At 38.7% G+C, this 7,626-nt stretch overlaps 1 pseudogene; it reads right to left on the bottom strand.

Annotated features, from left to right (window-relative positions):
* Positions 1–217: 217 nt before the first annotated feature.
* Positions 218–3,369, bottom strand: LOC149828380 (putative protein phosphatase 2C 39 pseudogene; annotated as a pseudogene).
* Positions 3,370–7,626: the final 4,257 nt, after the last annotated feature.

The raw sequence follows: 7,626 nt of genomic DNA, 5'->3' as shown, positions 1-7,626 counted from the left end.
AAATCATACCTTTGCGATGCGATGAAAAAGGTAGCGGGAGTCAAAAACCAAAAAGTTCTACAAGAATTGCAACCGATTTGTCAGGTAGGCAAAACTTTGACTACTTGGTGTGCAACACGCAACACCAAGAAAAAACACCAAAACAGGGTCTACTGGGCATCCTCTCATAGTATGAGTGCTACAGTGCTACTTTTCCAACAGCTCTTATCTACAACTCCTATGGCAGATACTTCGTTGGATCACCAAACGGATTATTTCGAATGAAAAGGTATACCAAATTAACAACTTCATTATTGATGAAGAAATCAAATAGTCCATCACTTCCAATAACAACAAAGAGATCATAATCTGACACTCTATGGTTCATTATGGATGGTTGAATAGAAACATAAGAAGGGTTGCACAAATTGCGAACTCGAAGAATACCCATCAGTGTGCATTATTCCATATTTTCTTTTTCAAGTAACCAACTCCAAAAGCCCGGGTTAGTTTCAGTTTTCCTTTCACTCATCCCCCAACTATTGCTGATGGATCATTGCGATGGTCAGCCAAGAGCTGATCACGCTCTGTTACATTATCAACGAGAGGGTGGTGTATGTTCTCCCCCGATGATTCACTGAATCCCATATCTATGTTCGGGGGTCTGAATGAGCACCACGTATACAAGCACATGGGGCTCGTATTCCTGTGTATGTTGACATCACTTAGCATTAAAGTCTGGTGTGGTTGCAAAGACTTAAGTACCCTTTCTTGCTATTCTTCTCATAAAGCGATGGTTTGAGAAAATTATAAAAATACCCTTCATTCAAAAAAGAAAAAACAAACAGTTCAAAAAAAGGACAAACATGTCCTCCATCCAGAAAGTCGAGGATGATGTTGACTCTTTAAAGCCTACAGAGCGAAACGAACCTTAATCATTTTGCCGATGGTGATCCGACGAAACGATGGTGAGCCGATGATCCGATGGTGAGCTGGCAATCCGATGGTCATCCGACGAAACAAACCTGAGCCATCAAAAATGTTCGTTTAAACTTTTCATCGTCATCTTCTTCTTCTTCCTTCTCCGTAAAACACTGTAAAACCCTCTCTTTCTCTAGAGAAGAAATCAAGGGAGGCAAAGAGTTCTCTCTGGAGAAGGCCATGAACATCAACCCTCTCACTCTCTCTCCCTTCTCTTTCTACTTCTGTGCACATCCAACAGACGATCCTACATTGCTCCATCAAACACCGACTGACCTGCACACTGACTGTAGCATTGTTCAACTTGATGAGTTGTGGAGCCTGATTTAGAGTTTTTGCCCTTACAGAAGGGGGGTCCGGGGGCTCCCCCCCGCCGCAATTTTTTTGGGGGCCTTCCAACAGCGATTTGTAGTATTATCGGGCTTTCCTACAGCGATTTGTAATATTTTCGGGTCTCCAATGAGCCCCACAACGATTTATAGTGTTATCCGGCTTTTCAACAGCGATTTGTATTGTCTTCCACAAATCGCTATAGCGATTTATAGTGTTTTTGGAGCTCACTATAACGATTTGTAATGTCTTCCGCAAATCGCTATAGCGATTTATAATGTTTTTGGATCTCACTATAGCGATTTGTAGTGTCTTCCGCAAATCACTATAGCGATTTATAGTGTTATTCAGTAAGCAAATCGCTACCCGAATTAGGACCAACTTGTCAGGGCCATATCTCCCTAACCGGAGGTCATATTCCAAATCCGTAAAAAGTGGTGTCTTTGTTATTGAGTCTAGTTTATTTCTCTAAATTTTAAGCGATTTCTATTGTCATTACATTTTCCATTTTAACTAAAAACCATACCCTTATTATTTTGTGTTATTTGAGTTGCACAACACTATTCTCGCTTGACATCCACATCTTGATTCTGGCATGCTTCTTGTTGAATTTTCCATTGATTTCTTCCAACCTTGCTTGAAACAAACATATGTTTTTCTCACCACGACACCCTGTGCATTTTTTGACCACGACACCCGGGACCCATGCCCTGGGGGAGCCCCTGGACCCCCCTCCTGTAATTGCAAAAACTCTAAATCAGGCTCCACAACGAATCAAGTTGAACGATGCTACCCACGCTAGGAGGAGCCCCCAAACCCTTCTCCTATAAGGGCAAAAATTCTGAATCAGGCTCCACAACGAATCAAGTTGAATGATGCTATCCACGCTGGGAGGAGCCCTCAAACCCTCCTCCTGTAAGGGCAAAAACTTAGAATCAGGCTCCACAACGAATCAAGTTGAATGATGTTATCCACGCTGGGAGGAACCCCCAAACCCTCCTCCTGTAAGAGCAAAAACTCATAATCAAGCTCCACAACTCATCAAGTTGAATGATGCTACCCACGCTGGGAGGAGCCCTCAGACCCCCCTTCTGTAAGAGTAAAAACTCTAAATCAGGCTCCACAACTCTTCAAGTTGAATGATGCTACCCATGTTGGGAGGAACCCCCAGACCCCTCTTTTGTAAGGGTAAAAACTCTGAATCAGGATCCACAACTCATTTAGTTGAATGATGCTACCCACGCTGGGAGGAGCCCACAAACCCTCCTTTTGTAAGGTTAAAAACTCTGAATCAGGCTCCACAACAGTCAATGTGCAGGTCAGTCGGTGCTTGATGGAGCAATGTAGGATCTTCTGTTGGACGTGCACAGAAGCATAAAGAGAAGGGAGAGAGAGAGTGAAGGGTTGATGTTCATGGCCTCCTCCAGGAGAGATTTCTTTCTCGGATAATCCTGCAGTGCATAGGCCTGGGTCTTAAATAATCATCTTCGGGATACTTAAGTCTTTACAACAACTCCTTTTCTAGAATCGTCATTTTTTTGGTACCAATGGAGGAGAGGGTACTTAAATCTTTGCAATCGCATCAAACTCCAACATTAATTAATGCTGACAAACATGAGGATACGAAACACACATGCTTAAATAAGTGGTGCTCATTGAGACCCCCGAAGTAGCTAACTGCCCTCTTTGGGAGAGAACATGTAACCTGCTTCGATTATCAAGTATATGTGTTTCAGTCATTTGCACAGCTGTCAATAGACTATGTCCAGATGCATCGATGGTTGCCAGCACAACCCTGCTGTCACCAAGATTCATTGTGTATAGGTCCTTACCATGAAGTACTACAATGATCACACCCGATCCAACAGGTACCAAATGAGGGCGCTCCTCCATTTCCTGTTCAACCATATGCCTAAAATCATTCTCTTCTTGAGTAACTGCACTCCTCAAGCAACCCATGACACCTTAACGAAATGGCTCTGATGATGGTTCTTCGGAAGATTGTGGAAACGTTTTCACCTTCACAACATTATCAAAAGCCTCAAGTTTGTGGACCTTAAGAGCATAATTGATTTTCATGTTTCAATCTTCTTCTAAATTTTCAAGAGAGCTTTACAGGGTTGAAGGCATATCCCCTTGATGCTGATTCTACAACAAATGCAAGTAAAACCCAAAGTTTTCATAGAGGGTTACAGCCAAAAAGTCAGCTGCATCATGTCCATTAAAACCATTATAGCCTCCACAGAATAGCCATCCATTATCTTCAGAGCAGACAGCTTGGACTCTGTCTTCACCTGCAGCTCCACCAGCCACTTGTACATCCGTCATAGCATTTAGAAAACTTGATGCCTCAACACTTGTAGGAACACTCATAGTTCTTGACAAATCATTATTGCTTTCAAGGACATCGTTGTCGGTAGATACACTCCCAAGAAAGGCTGAGATATTGTTTTGTGAATATGATAAAGGATCCAACCTAGAGAGAGATGGAGAAGATGACAGTGGTCGAAATGAATTTGGGGGAAATCCAAACCAAAGAGAATCAGAAAGACAGGATTAAGACAAGGGAAGATGGAAGGCAGTTTTAGGACAGAAAACGATGCAGGTTTCTGCGGTTAGAGTTTCAATTGAAAATGACAGAGGAAAACGAAGAAGGTTTTGTCTGTACAACGATGTAAAACCCCCAAGATTTTGCAGAGAAAGAAGGGACGGGACTCGTGTAGAGGGGAAACGGGAGGTTTGTGCGTCTGCCTTCCTTAGAGAGAGAGAGAAGCAGGCAGAAAAAGGGGCTGACAGTGGTTGTGGGTTGTGGTTCGACAGAAGGGGAGGATCGACGATGGTCGAAGGTCCAGCGGAGCTAAGTGGGATGCCTCTGTGAAAGCAAGCACACAGGAGAGGGGAATACGGGTTTTCTGTTATGGGGAGTGAGAAAGGAAAAAGAAAAGAGACGAGAGGGGGGTGTCGACCCCTCTTGGGAAGAAAAGGGAGAAGAAATGGAGGTTGGGTGCCCTAGTGGCTCCAAAGGGTTCCTAAATGGTGTAAATCCAAATTCATTTTTTATCCAAATGGCCCAAAACCCTAAAATTAGATTCTAAAATTTATAAAAAATAAATAAATAAATTTTAAGGTTATATTTATCCAATTAGTGTCAAAAACTAAATCTATAATTAAATACAAACTTATTTACTATTTACAAATCCTCAAAACTTCAAGTTTGGGGTCGATCCATTTTGGTCTAAACCATTTGGACTTCGGGTCCATAATCTTTTCAAAAATTCATTTTTTTTATCTCATTAACAACAAAATAGCTATACTAATTCTAAATAGTTCGTGGTTTTGGTACTTTCTAAAATAATAGTTTATTTGACTAAAATATTTCTCATAAATTGTTTTAGGACCAAAATACCTTTTTGATAGAATTTCTTCTAAACTACCAAAAACACATTTAATTAGGTTCAAAACATTTTGATAACACCTTGATGAGTAATAATTTACTAAAATAAATAGTTCAAATGATAAATTAAATATTCACAATAAGACTTTTGATTACAATGACCAAAATATCCTTTATTCTAATTTGTTTCGAAAACCACCAAATTGTATCTAGTTACGTTCAAAAGACATTAAAAACACCTAGATGAGGTTGTGACTCCCTTAAACAATTAATTTACATGATAGTTTAAATATTTTTAAAAATATTTTGTCTGAAGACTATTTTACCCTTATTGGTCAAAAAATTATAATTAAGCATATAAAATGCCTATAATTGACATTTAAAAGATAGAAGTATATTTTTAACTTGAAGGTAAAGTTAATTCTTTATTTATTTAAAATCTCAAAAATGTATAGGTTTTACAGTAAATTATCCAAAAGAAGGGATTTTGATGCATATATGTTTCTGACATTCACAATTAAAATATTTTAACTATACAATTGTGAGACTTCGATTACGTAGACTACGGTCACACTATCGAGTTCTTGAATATGCATATGAGAAATCTGGTTTATCCAGACTTGAGGTTCGGGTATCATTTACGATGTATGCCAGATTTAATTTTCCCAATTACCTCTATTGGTTTTCATGTTTGTATATGTTGACTTTTGCTAACTTGAATTATTGATAAAATGTGGTCATGATATGATGTTAAAGTATACGATAATTCTCTTTTCTTTAGGATATTAAATATCATATAATATGATGTATGCATGCAATGAATGCTTTTGGATCATGTTGGAGCCTGCGACTCAAGGAACCAGATTGAGATACTTATGACTATGAGGTGTGGCATGTGCTTCTTCATACCATAAGGCATACAAGGTATGCATGTGTGAGGGTTATTTCTGGAACAAGTTGGATTGTTAAGAATCCGTGTGGGTGATAGGGATGCACTTACTTCATGTTAAACATGCACACCTAATAAATGTGTTACTTGCCTTCATAGTTGAAGTGCTCATATGGGCCAAAGATGCCAAGGCAATACTGTTTGAGTTTAGTACATATGAATGAATCATAACATATTTTGTTACCTTGAAGGGGTATTTGAGCGATTAAGCCATGATTTTTGCCTACTGTTATGAAGCACATAAAATGATAAAAGCCTCAAGTGACAATAACATGTTTATGGGTGCAAGGCGTCTCAATGGTCTCTAGTCACTCAGAGGTTAGGGGGTTAGAGTTGTCAACATGTCCTAGGTGATAGATCTCCAATTATTGTAGCTAGTCCTAGAAGCATCCTATACTGAACATTTACCATTGTGGAAACTTCTTCCTGTCTCAAACCGCCTGCATTGGACCCCGGACAGTTAGACATTCAAGAAACTTAAAATACATAGCATAACAAACGATCAAAATGTTCTTTTCTGTTGCACTGTGTACCCCTATGTACCCAATGGGACTTTAATCAAGAGAAACAAAAACCTTCTTATTTACACATTCTTGAAATGAAAACATATCCTAATCACACATAATTATATTCTGAATAAAGTTGCAGGATTCTTCACAATTATTATTCATGATACATGTTTTCTTGTTAAATTGTATCATACCTTAATGAACTGTGACATCTTATATGGAAATATGTATTTTAATGTTATGTAATTATCCAAAATTGGTGTATACTTACTAGGCTTTCACGAGTCAGACCCTGTTAAGGGATTGCAAGCGATTGATATGTTGCACAGTAGATGGCGAGATATAGGGCGACATCGAGAACCAGGATGAAGATCCAGGGCTAAACTTATGATTTTGATTCATTTTGATCCTAAGTATTGTTTAATTACAACTTTGTCTTTTTCATCTATTTTACTGTATTTTGTGACTACCTTTAGAAATATAAATCATTTTTTTGGTTTTTTTTATATGATTCTTTGATCTTATGTTTTTTTTTCATACATGTAACCTGTTCCAAAGTCTTTCAATCCCTGTATGAAAAATATTATTTTTTATTATTTAAAATTTAAAAAAAATAAAATTCGGGTTAAGATTTTTTGGGCATTATAGAATTGGTATCAGAGCCCTGGTCTAGAATATCTGGTTCAAGTCTCGACCTGTATCCGACATTGCATTATGAGTATTCCTATCTTACAATATTTATGTTTTTGTGATAACATAGGATGTTATGAAGCTTAAAAATACTAAGAATTTTTTTGAATAGATGTCATAGAATGATATGGTCGAGGTACTGAATGCCATGACTGAGGCTGTGGAACGTCAAGGGAAAGTCATTCAAAACTTTGAACACCAAGTTCAGCAATTGGTTCACAAAAATGCCAACTGAGAAGGGTTTGTTGACGGACTAGAATGCCAGATATGCCGTGAGATTCATCATGGTCAAATGTGTCTATGAGAGCTAGAAGAATGCTACTATTATAGAAAAATGGGTTGTTCCACTTATGGCTGCCAACTCAGGCAGGCCAATGAAAAAAAGCAACTAGCAACATCAGATCTTACAGATGAGGTCTCACACAACGGTGACCTCTAAGACGCACCAGTGCTAGCAGAAATAATTTCTTTAGACTCATCGTCAAGCACACTAGATAACAGAGAACATATCTACACTCCGGCCTCACCCATCTATAATATCCGCCTTCGCCCCTCTACATCCCGAACTCACCCTTATATACTCCCAATTCGCCCTTTTACACTCTGGCTTTGCCCTCCTACATTCTGTGTGAAGCGAGGTGTACGAAAAATAGGAGGAACCATGTTAAAAAGTTCTCCAACCACTCTTAGGAGAACCATAACATGAACAAGGGATTCTTTTTGTTGTTTTGGAGTCAAGTTAATGAACTCCTATTAGATAGATTTCTTTCAGCATGAGCTAACCAGCAGTGCTA

This window comes from Nuphar pumila, chromosome 9 (genome assembly GCF_984573655.1).
Source record: "Nuphar pumila chromosome 9, dmNupPumi1.hap1.1, whole genome shotgun sequence".
In the NCBI taxonomy this organism is placed as follows: Eukaryota; Viridiplantae; Streptophyta; class Magnoliopsida; order Nymphaeales; family Nymphaeaceae; genus Nuphar; species Nuphar pumila.
Note: the sequence above shows the minus strand (reverse complement) of the source record. Positions and strands in the feature narration are given on the sequence as shown.